This window comes from Canis aureus, chromosome 22 (genome assembly GCF_053574225.1).
Source record: "Canis aureus isolate CA01 chromosome 22, VMU_Caureus_v.1.0, whole genome shotgun sequence".
Taxonomy (NCBI): Eukaryota; Metazoa; Chordata; class Mammalia; order Carnivora; family Canidae; genus Canis; species Canis aureus.
The window spans coordinates 40,531,748-40,548,809 of NC_135632.1; the positions used below are offsets into that span (position 1 = coordinate 40,531,748).

Here is a 17,062-nt window from a genome sequence, read left to right on the forward strand (position 1 = left end):
CTGTCCTTGGCAGGCTGAAGGGGTGCGTATTGCCTGTGTGCCAGCCCCAAAGTTCAGGGGACCCAGGGACCTGGAAAAAGGCAAGGGTCTGGAGAGATCAGGTCACGGGGGTCGTTGGGAGTACAAGGCACATGTGTGATGCAGAGTGTCAGTCCACACCAGTGGGTACCGTGACACGACACCCCCCTTTCCCTGCTCTGGGCAGATGTGGAACAATCTGGACTGTCCTGGCAGGGTGGAGCCGCACAGGAAGATGTTGGGGTTCCCTGGAGTGAGAGACACCCGGCAAGCCCTGATGGCTGGAGAAAGCTGGGTTGCCATCAGGCAGCTAGTCCAAATGGGGACTGAGGTCCCCGTTTAAAGATCATGTTGATGTTACCCAATTCACAGTTAAAGTTACGGATTAATCCATTTGAGGAGCCATGTTGGTATACCATGTGAATGGCTCCAAAGCAGAGATTTATTGGCTTCCTTTGCTGTGGCCCCAATGGTGTTGAAGGTGTAATTTGGACACCTATTAATGGGTTGGGACTCTGTGGATTTCATTTATAAACTTTACTCCTTAAGACCTCATCCAAAGGAACAGGTGTTCCTTTTAGGGAAGTATAAGCCCCAATTCTCATCTCCAGCTGCTTGGGAAAATCCAATAGTTAGTAAATTCCATCGTTTTTATATGTCCTTAGTAATATTATTTAAAAAAAACAATTAGGCTGCCATGCTGTTGGTGGTGGGGGCAGAGCAAAGAGGACTAGAAAACCATCTGTATTCTCCCTTTTCCTATGTACTGGCAAAGAGCTGGAGTGTTTACTGCTAGTAACTGCCGAGGAAATGATTTCCTCCACTCAGGGGCTTCAGAATGGACCATAGGATTGGAGAAACCAGAGCAGCAGCGCTACTGCTCCGAACCAGAAGTTCCAGGTGTGTGAGGGGCTCACAGTTGTATTTGTCGTCATCCGGCGCTGGTAGCATCTCCTCCCGACTGCGGGTGCGGATGCCACTTTTACTGGGGCGGGGGTGGGGTGGTGGTGGTGGCATCTAAGACACTGGCCCTTCTAGTTTTAGAGAAGAGTGTGTGGTTGACAGTCCCAGCGGAGCCCTGTCCATACTGGGTGTGGTTGGTCCTGCGGTGACCATTCCCCCAGGTTTTGAGGGACATCCAGTTCCCAGATTCATAGGAATGAGGTTAATTTCAATAGGTAGAGGAAGGCAGAGGGTTCGGGACTTGTTGAGCGCCGCTGCCATGTGTGGGTCCGTTACGTGTTTGATGGCCCGGGAAGCTGCAGAGTCTGACAGCGAGGAGGAGGCAGGGCCCTCAGGAGAGGGCCTCCCAGAAGACCTCTCGAACAGGCTACGTTTTGCTTTACCCTTTCGGGAGGCTCTTATCCCAGTGAGAGCTATTAGCAATAATGTTAGCCATTTTTCCTGGGTTTCCTGGCATGACTTTGCCAGGGTCTTTTCCAGGGTTCTACGAGCCCGTTCTGTCTCTCTGGAGTCCTGAGGTCTCCGGGTGGAGTGTAACCACCATTCAATGTCCAAGACTTTGGCCTCCTTAGAAGTGATTTTGGAATGCTTACCTGGGCAATTCCCCAAGCTGGGGAATTAATCTCTTTTAATAAGGCCCTTGCTATTTATTTCCTCTTTCTGTCTTGCAGGGGAAGGTTTCAACCCATCCAGGGGAGGTATCTACAACTACCAAGAGGTGTTTGAAACCCCAGGGACCACTGACATGACAGTAAAATCTATTTGCCAGGCTTTCCCCGGGAATGTTCCACAAGTCTGAGCTGCCTTGGCTGGAGGGGGTACAGGACGTTTGGTTTGTACATTGTCTGGCAGTAGGACCCATTGATTTGCTATTTTCTCAATAGTCTCTTTTATTCCTGGAGTGTTTATAACCTTTATTAGCCGTGGGCGTAAAGCTGCTTTGTCATAATGAGTTGAGTCATGTGTATTCTTAAGAAGCCCATAAGCAGTGTGCTTGGGTACCCAGACTTTGCCATTATCGTTAACCATCCATCCTGATTATTGGGGGCTGCTTGTGGCCTTTTGAGTCCCTACAAGAGTGCATGAGAGTAAACTCGGAGGGGATGGTGGCTGCATTAGCCACTTTATTTCCCTTTATTCCCTCTGAAAATTTTTTTTTAAGATTTTATTCATTTGAGAGAGAGAGAGAGAGCATGCGTGAGTGAGAGAGAGCACGAGCAGGGTGGGATAGGGGCAGAGGGAGAGGGATAAGCAAGGAGCCTGATGTGGGGCTTGATCCCAGGACCCCAAGATCATAACCTAAGCTGAAGGCAGATGCTTAACCAGCTGAGTCACCCAGGTGCCCCTTGAAGGGTATCTATCAGTGTGGCTTGATACTGCAAATTTCTGGGTCGGGACAGCCACAGATGTACCTTGGTTACCAGTAAACCAGAGACTGTCAGAGGCTGACCCATGGTTAGGATTTTGGCTTCTTTCATCAAGGCATGTGGCTGCTGTGGCTCTCGGGCAGGGAGGCCAAGCCCTGGTCACTGTGTCCAATTGCTTAGAGAAATAAGCTACCATTCTTTTTAAGGGCCCTAGCATTTGAGCTAAGACCACTACAGCTATTCCGTTTTTGTTTGTTTCTTAAGATTTTAATTATTGATCTGAAAGAGAGAGTGAGCAAAAGAGAGAGCATGCATGGCGCGGGGGGGCGGGGGGGGGAGAGGAAGAAGTAGACTCCCTGCTGATCAGGGAGCCGGATAGACGTGGGATCATGACCTGAGCCAAAGGCAGCCACTCACCTGACTGAGCCACCAGCCCCCCTTCCATAGCTATAGCTATTCCTTGTCTTTCATGCACATACAAATCAAATGGCTTGTCAAGGTCTGATATTGCTACAGCTGGGGTTTTTCATAAGTAGGGCTTTAAGAGTTTTGAAGACTGGATCATATGATTTATCTCAGATCTGTCTCAGCTCTCTGGAGTTTATCATACAAGGGTTTTGCAATTAACCCCAAATTAGGAATCCAGATAGACCAAAACCCAGCCATTCCTCAAAACCAGTGGAATTGCTTGAGGATTTTTGTTGGGGCTAGCTGGTGTATTGCCATTTTTCTGTCTTGAGGAAGGCCTGATTGTCTCTTTGAAATAAAAAAAACCCAAGTATTTTACAGTTTCCTTAGAAATTTGGGCCTTTTGGGGCACCTGGGTGGCTCAGTCAGTTGAGCGTCTGCCTTCGGCTCGGCCATGATTCCTGGGTCCTGGGATCAAAGCCTACATCGAGCTCCCTGTGGGGAGCCTGCTTCTCCCTCTGCCTGTGTCTCTGCCTCTTTCTCTGTGTCTCTCATGAATAAGTAAAGTCTTTTTTTTTTTTTAAGATTTTATTTATTTATTTGTTCATGAGAGACACACAGAGAGAGAGAGAGGCAGAGACACAGGCAGAGGGAGAATCAGGCTCCATGCAGGGAGCCCAACTTAGGACTTGATCTCAGGTCTCCAGGATCACGCCCTGGGCTGAAGGCGGCACTAAACCACTGAGCCACCCGGGCTTCCCAGTGAAGTCTTTTTTTTTTTTTTTTTTTTAATAAAAGGAAATTTATGCTTTTCTTTTCATACCTTGTATCCTTTTCTGGCTAGGAAATTTAACATAAATATAATATTTTCGTCAGAAATATCCTGAGTAGGGTGGTCTGTTGAGATATCCTCCACACACAGTAATACAGTGCTCTTTGCTAGAGTTAGCTCTTTTGGATCTTGTCCTAAAATTTCCCAAAGATAGAAGGGAGACTTTTGAATCCTTGGGGGAAGCCAGTCCAGAAGTATTGTTTATGATGGGACCCAGGGTCTTCCCACTCAAAGGCAAATGATTCTTATGATGCAGATTTAAAGGGATACAGAAAAAGGCATCTTTTAAATCTAGCATAGTGTAATATATATTATTAACTGGCAAATTGGCTAATAGGGTATACAGATTGGGTGCTACAGGATATATATTACATCTTGAACACCGTCACTGTCATTAACAGCTCCGAGGTCTTGTATTTCTTACTACCTGGCTTTTTTTTTAACAGGTAAAATTGGGATGTTGCATGGAGACCTACATGGCCTGATGAACCCTTGCTCCAAGAGCCTATTTGTTATTGGGAGGATTCCTCTTAAAGCTTCTGGTTTTAGGGGGTCTTGCTTTACCCGAGGTCAGTGATCTAGCTGACTTAATTCTACCTTCTTGGGTAGAATTAGGGTATGGTGCTGATGGCACACCCCACACATCCATGCACCCAGTCCTCTCAATGAATTTGGCTTGCAACATTTTGTAGCATCACATCTCTTTTTTTTTTAATTTTTATTTATTTATGATAGTCACACAGAGAGAGAGAGAGGCAGAGACACAGGCAGAGGGAGAAGCAGGCTCCATGCACCGGGAGCCCGACATGGGACTCAATCCCGAGTCTCCAGGATCGCGCCCCAGGCAAAAGGCAGGCGCTAAACCGCTGCACCACCCAGGGATCCCCGCATCACATCTCTTCTAGGTACTGGCGTATCTTGTAATGGCACCATGAGTTCAGTTCCCCAATTCCTAGGGACTTGGATTTCTATAGTGTCCTGTTCCCAACTGATCAAGGCCCCTATTTTGGATACAATGTCTTATCCTAAAAGAGGAACAGGGCACTCTGGTGCCTAAAGAAAAGAGAGCTTTATGGGATGCCTGGGTGGCTCAGTGGTTAAGCATCTGCCTTTGGCTCGGGTCATGATCCTGGGGTCCTGGGATCGAGTCTGATTCCCTGTGAGGAGCCTGCTTCTCCCTCTGTCTGTGTCTCTGCCTCTTTCTCTGTGTCTCTCATAAATAAATAAAATCTTAAAAAAAAGAAAAGAGAGCCTTAATAACTTTCTAACTTTAATAATTTTAGTAACTTTAGTAATCTATTTCACAGGTCAAAGGCTCCAGAAATCTTTTGGTATCTCCTTTTCCTGAGACTCCTTTTATGTTACATTTTCCATAGAAAGGCTACCCTTTCGGGTGTTCAACCCAGAGAAAGTGACTCCAGTATCAAGCAAAAATTGAACTACTTTCCTCCCACTGCTAAGGTTACCCTGGGCTCCTCGTGGGAGATGAGAATCCGATTGTCTGAAACAACAGAGAGCCCCATGGCCCCAACACATCTCATCTTAAGTGAGTGGCAACTGGAATGATTTGGTTGTATTTATCCCCTTCCTCTTTTGGGGGTGATTTGGGCAATCCCATTTCCAGTGCCCCTCTTGCTTGCAGTATGCACATTGGTTAGACTCTAACGGTGTTGCAGTTTCTTGGTACCATGGTCCCCATTGGGGCACTCACCTATGGTGTCTGCATTTCTTCCCCTGGGCTACCACATGTGGAATGGAGAGCTCCATCACCTCCCTGTTATTGAACACCTTGAAGGTCACCTCTATAAGCTGTGTGGAGTTAGTGTCAGGACTCATGGCAAATTTTTGAAGTTTCAGATGGATATCTGGAGCATGTTGAGATATGAATTAGGTATTGAGTACCACTTGCCTACCTTGGGCCTTGCCTACCTTGTATTCCATTTCAGGCACTCTTGTAGCCTTTCTAAGAAAGCTTCATCTGTTTTCTGCTGCAGCTCTCTTAGTTTGGACCACTTTGCAGATCTTACTTCTTGCATAACTTTCAAAAGCAGACTCCAGAAATGCCCCCAAATTCTTCTTCCCTTCTAAAGAGTTAGGATCCCATTCAGGATCAGCTCCTGATACTGCCTCCTCACTTGGTCTTCTGAAACCTGACCTGCGGTGATTCCTCCTTTTTAAAAAAATTTTTTTTATTTATTTTATTTTTTTTCTTTTTATTTTTTTTAATTTTTTAAATTTATTTATGATAGGCACACAGTGAGAGAGAGAGGCAGAGACACAGGCAGAGGGAGAAGCAGGCTCCATGCACCGGGAGCCCGACGTGGGATTCGATCCCGGGTCTCCAGGATCGCGCCCTGGGCCAAAGGCAGGTGCTAAACCGCTGCGCCACCCAGGGATCCCAAAAAAAATTTTTTTTTAAAGATTTTATTTATTTATTCATGAGAGACACAGAAAGAGGGGCAAAGACACAGGCAGAGGGAGAAGCAGGCTCCCTGTGGGGCGAGCCCAATGTGAACTCCATCACAGGACCCTGGGGCCATGCCCTGAGCCCCTGAGCTGAAGGCAGATGCTCAACCCCTGAGCCCCCAGGTGTCCCTGGGGTGATTACGCCTTATCAGTCTCTTCTCTGGCTTTTGTTACTATGGCAGACACTTCTGCCTTAACAAAGCCTGGATGTCTGCCCAAGTTGGGTTTGTGTAGAAAAGATGCCCTGTGTTAGATTCACAGTGGTTAGCCCACAGCCCTTTGGTGTGTGCCTCCCAACTGTGGAAGTCTGAGATTGTAAACCAGACTTGCACATTAATGAGATGTGCGTCACCATCAGGTACTTGCCTTCATGGAAATATTCCAGTCCCAGACTTAAAACTGGTCCCTAATCTAGTGGTGCTATCTGGCAAGGGAGGGTAAAGGGATACAGGAGAAATCAGAGACTGTTGAGGGGTGGGCATTAATAAAGGATTAGGAGTTGGTACAGGTGGGGCCAGAAGAGTTGGGTCTGAGAATCAGGGGAATAAGGTGGGGGTCCCTTAGGTCTTGTGACTGACATAGAGTTGGAGAAAGGGATCTAGATTTTTTTCTAGCTTAAAGTTCTTCTTCATTGGGATGCCCTGGTGGCTGGTTGAGTGTCTGCCTTTGGCTAAGGTCATGATCTTGGGGTCCTGGGATCAAGTCCTGCATCTGGCTCCCTGCAGGGACCCTGCTTCTCCCTCTGCCTGTGTTTCTGCCTCTTTTCTGTGTCTCTCATGAATAAATAAATAAACTGTTTTTTTTTTTAAAGTTCCTCTTCATCAGATGGATCCTTTAATATGGGAAGCATTTTAGGGATTTTAGTTTCAACCTTCATTTTGACCCTTATTCTGATATAGTGTCATAAACCACTGAACATAAAACTTCTCATTTCCTTGCTCTTTTATAAAACAAGTCCAATTGCAATATAGTATTAAAATTTAAAGTTTCATTCTCCAGCCACTTCTCTTTATCTTCTCAGGTATGTTGTGGCCAAGCAAAAGAAGATTATCTGCTTTCGAGTAAAGGGGAAAAGCCTTCCAGTGATGTAGGATACAGCCCAACGGGGTCTCCTTTGGGATGGAACTGGTCCTCACCCCTATATTCTGTATTCTTCCTTAGGGTCTCCTCTCTACTCCCCCCTACTCCCCGCCCCAAAAAAAGAGGTTTACAGTTGTCCAGTGCTTTCACCACCAAAGCCAGACTTGATTCCCAGTCAGGGAACAAGGAAGCCAGGATGGGGATTCAGACAGAGCAAAAATTCACACAGTTAAATGAACAAAAACACACTACACAGATATCAGATCAGCCACACTAAAGATGCCTTGCAATCTCCCAGACCCTAAGTATTTGATGCCAGAACTAGGGTCTGGTGTTCCTGACAAACAGAACCATTCACCCTCTAATCCGTCTCAGATAGATTGCTCCCATTTTTGCTGGGCTGGAATGTCCGAGCCCCTGAGTGGCCAGGTCGGGCCATCTTTTGCTTTCTCCTTCCCTACGAGATTTCTTTGCTGGCTTGCCCAGACTTTGTGAAACAAGTCGAATTAACCTCTACCAGCTGTGCTTCAGACCCAGTGATACTCACCTCAGGGAGATGTTTCCTTTGGAGACAAAAGCTTTCTGTGCAGCTGCTGGATTCGGAGGTGAGGTCAGAACCCTGAACGGAGGTGGCGGGGAGTGCGGTCACAGGTACTAAGAAGGAAGAGTCCTCTGAGGAATCCGTCCCAGCCCTGGTGGCCTGAACAGGATAGCCTGAGATGAGCTACTGCTGCCCACTGCTCTGTTTTTGGAAATCAGGTGACCAGAGGATGGGACCTCAGAAGGACGAAGGTCCCATCTGTGTTGCCGATATCTGTGACCAAACTCGAAATATATGTTTTCTTCTTGGTGAGTGGCAGGTTTGGACTACACTGGATGGAGGTGTCACACAAGGGAAACTTTATTTGCAGCAGATAAGGAGATCATGGGGAATGGTTTCCTAAACCACGACTCTAGGCAGGGATGAACCAGATTCTGTTAATCTGGGGTTTGGGATAAATACTCAGAGGCTATTTCATCATTGCATGTAAAAGGAGGGCATAGGTTTGTGAATGTGCACTTAGAAAACATACCTATATGTGCACCGTATTTTGTTCAATCAGGCTTATGTTCTTCCCAGGGCAGGGATCCTAACATTATAGTGAAGTTGAGGTAACTGTCTAGCTCCTTATGGCTCAGCTGTGCCAGCGTCCCCTTGATGGTTGAATTTTAATTTGTCTCGGCCAGTTGGAGCTTGTTTCTTTTTCTCTTCCAGAAATGTACTAGTTTCTAAGAGATAAAATTGAGTTAGGCCCAAGTGCAGGGGCTCCTACCAGTGACATTATCTGCCTCAATTTAAGCCCTAAATTATAAAAATGTGCATATTCCCTTCAAAGACAGGGCTGGTGGATGCTGGAGTGAGCAGGGGTATAATCTAGTAAGAGGAACCTAGGAGTCCTGGTTGCTGGGGCAGCCCAGGACCTCACACAGCGAGGACAAATGGGGACTGAGATTGGCTAATCTGTGGCTGCCACCTTAGAGTGATTTTCGTGGTGGAGGGTCCCCTCCACACCATAGCTTATGTAGGGATTGGTGTCTGGCTCCGGTACCAGCCCCTTGGACTGCTTGGGCTGCCTGAGGTCAGGCAAAGGGCATGAAGTGCATGCGCATATGTAGCAAAGCTCTGGGATCCAGGAACCTAGGACATGGCTATCATCCTGAGAGGCTGGGTCTGTCTGAGAGGCTCCTGGGGATGTCAACCTTAAAAATAAAATAAAATAAACTTAAAAATAAAATATTTTACCAGCAAGCAAATTTATTTGAGACTTGCAGAGAAATTACAACTTGGGACAAGCAAACTATAGCAAACCACAGGCAAGTCTGAAGACATGAAGGGAAGGTCAGCTTTTATTAGATTTCAAGAAGTTAAGGAGGGTTGTTTCAGTTAAAAGTTCATTGGAGAATGAACTCACAATTCCTGTGAGAAAACTGTCCTCCCCCTGTCCTTCCTGTTAGCTCTGCAGGCTGCAGTGAGTGCTACAAGAGGTCCTCCCTTTGGGGCTTCTTGGCTCCATTTTTATGAGGGTTCCATTACCCATTTTCACACTTGCCCCACTTGATGAATAGCTTTCCTCAAAAGCATTGCTGATCAAGAGTAAGGTTTTATGCATTTAGTGCTTTTTGTCCTGGTTGTCATGTCCCATGTTGGAGGGAAAGTGCACTGTTTGGAAACCACCAAGGCCACATTTGAGTAATGAGGAAGGGAAGGAAGGAGACTCTCAGGCATCTTCCAACTGAAGTCTGTACCTTTTTTTTTTTTTTAAATAAAGATTTTATTTATTTATTTGAGAGAGAGCATGAGCATGAGTGGGGGGAGAGGCAGAGGGAGAGAGAGAAGCAGAATTCCTGTGAGCAGGGAGTCTGACACGGGGCTTGATCCCAGGACATTGGGAGCATGACCTGAGCCAAAGACAGACACTTAACTGACTGAGCCACCCAGGTGCCCCTGAAGTCCGTGTCTTATCGAGGTAATAAGTGTTGGAGATCATCTTGAAGGACTGAGCCAGCATCACCCTATTGGGTATATCAGCTACACAGGGATTTGGCAGACAACAGGTACAGAGTTTAAAATTGATTACACAAAGTAAAAGTAGTCCTCAACCGAGAGCCCAAACCCTTCAGGTAGCCAGCTAAATAGGTCAAGGCTCATAGATCATTAGGTAGAATTCTTTGTAGCCAAAATGCTTATTGTCTGATTTTGTGCAGGTAGGTATACATACCCAGGGGAATTTACCATGTCCAGCAGGTGGTATTTACTACTGCACAAAGGCCTCCTTGTTCAGCCAGTTAGATCATCAGGGGCTGTGCAATTACCCAACATTACTGTAGCCAGAAGCCAAGTGGCCATTGTTGGACTGCTGGTGCTTTGGCTGTGGAGTCAGCTAGCTCTGCTAATGTTGGGGAGAGATTTTGGATCTTGCATTTGTTGGCATTGACTCCAATCTATGGGAGAAAGTCTCTTCCTAGGGAGGAAAACTCAGAGTCCTATGTGTCTCCTGGAAGCTCCATTTAAGACAGCCATTGAGGCTCAGTGGAGTGGACCAGTGGGGGGCTTCTGATTTGTTATGCCGGTTAAGACAGACAGTGAAATATTCCAGTAAACATTGACCTCCATTTGGCCAGCTGTGGGCATTTATGTGCCCCTAGGAAATGCTGTCCACCACAAACATAAATGAAACTGGGTGGACCCTAGAGGACTCCAGCTAAGATCTGGTTATTGACAGATTCATTAGCTGAATGTCTTGACCAACCCTTTCAAATTATGGATCAGAGGAGTTGAGGTGACATTGTATGTGAGATTATCCCTTCCTAAAGGGGCCTTTTCTGAAAACTTCACAAAGGAGTACAGACCTGTTTGTCTTTCCCATGGGTCAGGGACCCAGATTGTATTCAGGTAAGGAAAAGGAGATGTGGGAGTGAGGGAAGTAGGGTTGACAGAAGTGGAGGCGTTCAGCTGAGCTGGTACGGTTACGACTGGGGAAAGATTGAAACAAGCATGGGAACACCTGGTCATAACAACCTAACTCTATAGGTAACCTCCGAAGGCTGGCAGGTAAATCAGCACAGGGGCATGGGCAACTAAAGAGAAAACAGTTATAGGTAAGGCCAGGGGCCCTCCAACATCATAAACAGATTGGAGTTTCAACAGATCCAACACTCAGAGAGGTTTCTGCCTTTTGCACCAGACAGAGAGATGTAGAGAAGAGAAGAGCACTGTGTTTTCAAGAGTGGGTGGTGGGGTAACAAAGTCAGAAGCAGCAGAACTTGGCCGGGCCATGTTGGGAACGCTGTCTCCTTCAATTGTCATTGGTTTCAATTCCTGGATATCTTTCCTTTCAGGTCACTAGTTTGTGTGAGTCCAGTTGGGGTTTGGTACTTCCTTTACACCGGACAAGTTGAATCCAAGTGTCTAGTCCTTGAAGTGTGGTGGCACCAGTGTTGGTTAACAGTAGCTGATATGGGTCTTTCCAATGGAGTGGAAGAGTCTTTCTGGAGATGTCTTTTCCGGTAAATGAAGTCCCCAGATTGCAAGATGGGATGTTTAAAAGGGCTTCATCTCCTGGGAGCAGCTGTGAACTGTGCGACCAAAGCACAATTATTTTAACAGAAGCACTTAGGCCTTTACAATATTGAGGTGTATCTCCTTTTATCAACTGTGGGTCAAAGAAGCAGGGATGAGGTGCAATGGGAGTTCTGTTACAAGAACAGATTCTCATTGAACCGATCCAGATACCTACATTGTCATGAAAAATGAGAATAGTAGAGAAGAGTATCAGAGTTCCAAAGGGATCAGGTGGGGAGAAAAGGATAAATGTTTCAATCTTTGTTGTAAAAGTCCACTTTACCAGATTACCTGAAGTTGCAGATAGCTTCAAGAAGAGGAGAACAGAGGTCCTTTAACTCTGGGAAACAGAATATGAAGGTAGTCAGTTTTCCATTATAGTTTCAGAAATTCTAATGAGTGCAGTGTTGTGATCTTCAGTTGATCAAAACCTGTGTTCTAGAGTACTTGTCAAAGTCTTCCTCGTGAATCTCTTTGATGATAGCACTTCAAACAACTCTCTGTGGCTGACAAAATACTTGGCAAATAGCGATGTTTAGAGATCTGAGGGGAGTTCATTGTGTCATTGATAAAGAAATTCGATTATTTCTGTAACAAACATCTCAAGATGAATTATGACTGATAACAATATATGAGGACATTAGAGATTTTGGAATTTGATATAATTTCTAAAACACTTTTAAAAAAAGATTTTATTTATTCATAAGAGACACACAGAGGCAGAGACGTAGGCAGAGGGAGAAGCAGACCCGTGCGGGGACCCCAATGTGGGACTTGATCCCAATGTGGGACTCTGGGATCAGGACCTGAGCCCAAGGCAGATGCTCAACCACTGAGCCACCCAGGCATCCCTCTAGAACACTTATAATACATGCATATATAAAACCATATAAAGAAGGCTTAGTATTCTTTAAAGATTGATTTACTTATTTTAGAGAGAGAGAGAGAGAGAGAGAGAGAGAGAGTGCTCACACTAGTGGAGGGAGAGGCAGAGGGAGAGAATATTCAAGCAGACTGCCTGCTAAACACAGAGCCCAACAGACACGGCCCAGATCCCATGACCCATGAGATCATGACTGGAGCCAAAACCAAGAGTTAGACACTCAACGGACTGAGCCGCCCAGGTGCTCCTTTTCTTTTAATTTTATTTTTTTAAAAAAAGATTTATGTATTATTTGAGAGAGAGAGAGAGAAGAAGGCTTAGTATTCTTATTTAACAATGCTGCCCACGTAATATAACATATCATATAATGCTAATTAGTGTAACATCTCCCCTTTTATATTTTCCAAGTTACTTCCAGGTCAAAAAGACTTCATTTTAGAATTTGATTTTGGTAAGTTTATCAAAAATATCAAAAGATTTTGACCAAAAGCTTGACCAAATAGGATCACAGGCCATTTTGAAACAATATTTACTTGTCTATTTGATCAATGTGACAATAAAAGATTTAAGGCAAATATAATAGGTTGTTACATCATTGTGGGTAAACTTTGCTTTTTTAATATCCAGAAGACTTAGTTTACTTGAGTAATCAAAGACCTGATGATAAAGGTTAACATGAAGAAATTATTTTGATAAAACACAAAATTTTTGCTTTTTAATTAGATTACCTTTCACAATATTTTATCAAAAGCAGACCAATAGTCCTAGAAAACCTTGTCCTTTTAATAGATAAAGGAGAATTTTTAGCTTTCCAAAAGTACCTTATTGGTAGTAAGGCTTAATTTTAAAACCCTTATAATAACAATTTAATTTTTAGCCAACTTGGCCATATATAAAATTCCTTTCTCAAGATTCTTTTTCCATAAAACTTCTACAGTCTTCTATGTCTATTTAGGTTTTTCCTATTTTTCTAACAATGAATAGATTTTTTTTTAAAAAGATTTTATTTGAGAGAAAGCACATAGGCAGGGGGAGGAGCAGAGAGAGGGAGACATGCTGACTCCCCGTCAAGACCTGAGCCAAAGGCAGACGCTTAGCAGACAGAGCCACACAGGCATCCCCTAGCCACACTTTAAATACTTCGTTGTCAAGGGCCTTTTCTATCACTGCAGAAAGTTCTATCAGACAGTGTTATGTGAGATCTGACAGGAGGGGGAATTCAGTACTTCACAAATCAGGACACAACAGCAGCTCAGCTGAAAGGTCTCACATTTATTACTGAACCAACCTAGTGGTATAGAGGTATAGTAACAGAGAAAATCATTCCCTTGATAAGACATGTCTGTTGGCCAGGTAGGAAGGATGTTTCCATATTGACAGGATAGGAACATGTGATCTCTATGCGGCTTTAATATGCGTGCCAATTATGTTTGCTATTTCATGATGTGCGATGCTTTCTCATAGACCCAGCTTAGTTCTTCTCCAGTGTCTCCTCTTGGGGTTGTACCTGATTTTATTACCAGTTTTCATCCGAATCCACTGGGGAATAGGACGATTCTGCTTTTGTTTCTTGGCCAGGAATCGCTTGATTCTGAGAGTCTTGTGAGAAGACATGGCGATCACAGTCAACCACACGCAACCAGGATGGCGGCGGAAAGGAGAGAGCCAATGAATAGATTTTATGACAAAATTACTTTTTTTTCTTCTTCTCCCTCCCAAACACACACACACACACACACACACACACACGAGAGTGATGTCCTTCATACCATGCCTCATCCTATTTTCCTTACTTTTCATATATGGTCATTTTTTTATCCTTATTATTTCTAGTAGTTCTTTTTAAGATTTTATTTATTTATTTGATAGGAAGATAGTGCATGCACACCAGCAGGGGGAGGGGCAGAGAGGGAGGGAGACACAGACTTCCCGCTGAGCAGGAGCCCAACAAGGGAGGGCTCCATCCCAGGACTAGGAGATCTTGAGCTGAGCTGAAGGCAGACATGTAACCAACTAAGCTACCCAGGTGCCTCCCTGGTTGCTTGTTAAAACTTTTTTTTGCTGATAATTTCAACTTTATTAGTTTAAATGTTATTTTCTAAATTGCAAAAACTTAGCTTATCTAGAAATGATGTACAGTAGTTGTTACAGGATAATTACACATTTACTTTTAGAGAATAGCTTAATTGTTTATGCAATACCTTAGGTTAATAGAAACTTATATAGTTAAAAAAACAACAGCACCGGTTTTTTTAAAAAATGACATAAGATTCACTGGTGTCTGTGGTCTCATCTGACAGTGGCAGTGCTCTGATAGAGAGGGAATGATAGAACAGGCAAGGGCAACAGGATCCTCATATTACTGCTGAAAGGGCTTCTCTAAGTTACGTAGGCAGAGTAAAGATTTAAAAAATGGGACAACTTCTAAACTGGTGGCAGAGCTATAAATAGTGAGGAAGCTGTCAACAGAGCTTCCAACTTTCTAAGTTGTTATCAGAAATGGGGGAAGTTCCTTTAAACAAAGATTGCTGACTGGCTGCAAATCTGAAAAGACAAGGCAACAAAGAAAAAAAACAGGCCTCTCACAGAGTAATTACAGCTTGGCCTTGAGGAGTTGCTGCTGTGTGTGTATAGGACAGAACGGGTGGTGGTTTTTGTACTGGCCTTTTGAGCTCGCCACACAGACCCTTTTGTTGTTCAACTTACTGGGATATAAGAGCAGGGGCTTTCAAATATGTTGGGTTATTCCATAATAAGAAATCAGTCTATTTTATGGTCTAGCACATACCTCTCTATAGAAAACCATCTAAATAACTGAAATAGGGGTGCCTAGGTGGTTCAGTTAATTGGGCATCTGACTCTTGGTTTTGGCTCAGGTCATGATCTCAGGGTCATGTGGCTCTGCACTCAGCAGGGAGTCCACTTGAGAGTCTCTCTGTCCCTTTCCCCCTCCTGACCCCCCTGCACTCACTCACTCTCTCTCTAAAATAAATAAATGTTTAAATACCTGAACTAAAAGTTTAATAAACTGAAATGTATTCCGTATATTCAGTGTATGCCAGTGAATATATGCCCATATTCTGTATATACTCTGTGCTGTACTATAAAGAATCACATATAATCAATAATATTTACAAACTATAGATAAAGCTGAAAATATTTTATCCATTTATCTATATAGATATACATAATAATATGTATATTTTTTATGTTTTGGGTTTTTTTTTTTAAAGATTTTGTTTATTCATGAGAGAGAGAGAGAGAGGCAGAGACACAGGCAGAGGGAGAAGCAGGCTTCCTGCAGGGAGCCCAACTTGGGACTCAATCCTAGGACTCCAGGATCATACCCTGAGCCGAAGGCAGATGCTCAACTGCTGAGCCACCCAGGTGTCCCTAAAATTTTCTTGTTGTTGTTGTTTTTTAAATTTTTATTTATCTATTTGGGGTGGGAGAGGGGCAAAGAGGGATAGAGAAAGAATCTGAAGCAGACTCTACACTAAGCCCCATGAGGGCTCAATCCCACAACCCAGAGATCATGACTTGAGGAGAAACCAAGAGTCAGAAGCTTAACCATCTGAGCCACCCAGGCATCCCTCCAGACTCCATTTAAAATGAGATTTCCTTTACTCATTTTCACAGGATGAAATTTTCGCATACTCAAAAGCACTAACCTACCCAGCAAACAAATTCCCTCTAAACAAAGAGCTTGAAGTTACAGGGCTTCATCTAATAAGAAACCCCTGGTAACTCAGTTGGCTAGAGAAGCCCTAGAACTCCTCAGGCAGCAAGTCCAGATGGGGAATGGCTGTCCCCAGCTTGCAGCTGCCACCTCAGGGTGATGTTCAAGGGTTGTCCCCTCTACACTAAACCTATACAGTTATTTAGGGCCAGCCCCCAGCTAAGCAGCCTAGTGGTCCTAGGTTCCCTCAGGCTGACTAAAGTGTTCTGAGCTGGGCATGTGCTGGCAGCACAGTTTAGGGTAGCCAGGAAATGGAATGAACACGAGTTTGGAGAGGCCATGGCTCAGGAACAGCGTGATGGGAGTCCATAGCATTTGCCTAATTCCAAGACTTAACCTACACAGATGGGTTTATTCCTTCTGAAGGCAAAGCTGGAGGAATTTGCACTTTGTTGCCTGGGACTGGACTGGGCCAGGCAGATGAACCAGGGAATGTTACAATCAGAGACAGCTGAGAGGTTTAATTACTGGTAAGTCTGGGATTCTATTAGCCTGTCTAAATGGGGACTGATGGTGGCCAGTCTAAAACTGACACCTCAGTAAACATTTCAGGGTAGGCTTTCTACCTCCCTGAAGGTATTAAGGGTAGTCTGGAATGGCCTGAGTTCCACAGGCCTGCAGGGTGCCGGCAGCCAAGGGCGGCTGACCAAGTACAGTCTGCATGTGTGTGAATCCGCAGGCTAGGGTAGCTGGAGACCTGGAATAGGCAAATGTCAGGACAGGCTGGGTTATGGGTAGGACTACTGTAGGTCCTAAGGTATCTGCCTAAGTCCAAGCCCTACACTATACAAATGAACATAGGGGCCAATGGCAGGGGACTGCAAATGGGCCACACTGGCAAATTGTTTTGAATTAAAGTTACTTCAACAACAGCCTGTGTAAGACAACTCTCTCACCTCCCTTTGTCTCCAGAAGGCAGGAATAAGTCTCCCATGTGGAAGGCACCCTACTTGTACCAGAAGGAGTCTTCCTTATCACCAGAGATAGGGAATTCAGGGCTAAGAAAGCTAAGACCAGTCTTGTTACTTTTACTAGTTTACTTCCCTAGTCCAAATTCTGTTAGATTTCCTTGCTAATTGAAGCTCCCAAACACAAGTTTTCTTTGTCCTGTCAATTCCTCACAGATTGTTTCTTCGTAAAAAGCAGGGATCCTGGGTGGCTCAGTGGTTGAGTGTCTGCCTTTGGCTCAGGTCGTGATCCCGGG

The 17,062-nt window shown here is 44.6% G+C and overlaps 1 protein-coding gene and 1 pseudogene across 11 annotated transcripts in view; one reads left to right on the forward strand and one right to left on the reverse strand.

Moving 5' to 3' along the window:
* The window catches only part of POMGNT2 (protein O-linked mannose N-acetylglucosaminyltransferase 2 (beta 1,4-)), a 140,622-nt gene that overhangs the window by 64,831 nt on the left and 58,729 nt on the right, over nucleotides 1-17,062 (forward strand). For 6 of the 11 annotated variants that reach the window (XR_013361442.1, XR_013361439.1, XR_013361440.1 and 3 more), the window contains exons 13-15: nucleotides 1,653-1,813; nucleotides 4,965-5,134; nucleotides 7,076-11,181. The gene's annotated coding sequence lies outside the window, so the exon portion shown is untranslated. Of the gene's footprint in view, nucleotides 1-1,652; nucleotides 1,814-4,964; nucleotides 5,135-5,837; nucleotides 5,979-7,075; nucleotides 11,182-17,062 lie in introns of those variants that run through there. The other 5 variants (XM_077865561.1, XR_013361443.1, XR_013361444.1 and 2 more) reach the window with 5 other exon arrangements.
* LOC144294047 (large ribosomal subunit protein eL39 pseudogene) lies at nucleotides 13,150-13,810 on the reverse strand (annotated as a pseudogene).